Raw genomic sequence first — 652 nt, forward strand, 5'->3', positions numbered from 1 at the left:
CAAAGCGTGTTACGCTTTTTGTAAGAAGTCGATAGAAAAACATTTATTCTTGGTGTAACTACTTGATGATAGATTATGATGCACGTCTTCTATCGTAATTATACAAGTCAAATATCGTTCGTACACAATCGTTCGAGAACGAGGTTTCTTTTATACAATAAAGAACTTTGAGTTTCTCCCATCGTTAATATACTACAAATTATGACAGATTTCCAGTGATATTTTCATGATAAATTCCAACAAAACGATAGGACACAAGTCTCTAAGAATTATATCATAGTAACGATTTAATACTCTCCTAACAGAGCACGATTTCATTTCTTGCGGATTCGATACATGCAAAAGATACGATAGAGAAACAATTACGATAGAGAACAGTTAGATTCTCTGCAAATACTTTTAGTTTTTATCGCTTTCTTTCTTTCTGTTTTTTTTTTAATCACAGGAACACATTACGGTTTTAATGTGAGCTGTCTTATAAAATAATCTTCTAAATGTAATCGCGCGCTGTCGCTTTTCTACCATGACGTCGAGAAAGCGAAAGATAATTATCTTTGGGTACACGATTTTGTGTTACACGCTGCTCGCTGTGTCACCTCTACATACATGTACGAGGGTGGTCTGAAAAGTTTCCGACCTCAACGTGAAGATA

The sequence above is a fragment of the Odontomachus brunneus genome, unplaced genomic scaffold, assembly GCF_010583005.1.
Source record: "Odontomachus brunneus isolate Ranch 3 - 2012 unplaced genomic scaffold, Obru_v1 Obru_scaffold_299, whole genome shotgun sequence".
In the NCBI taxonomy this organism is placed as follows: domain Eukaryota; kingdom Metazoa; phylum Arthropoda; class Insecta; order Hymenoptera; family Formicidae; genus Odontomachus; species Odontomachus brunneus.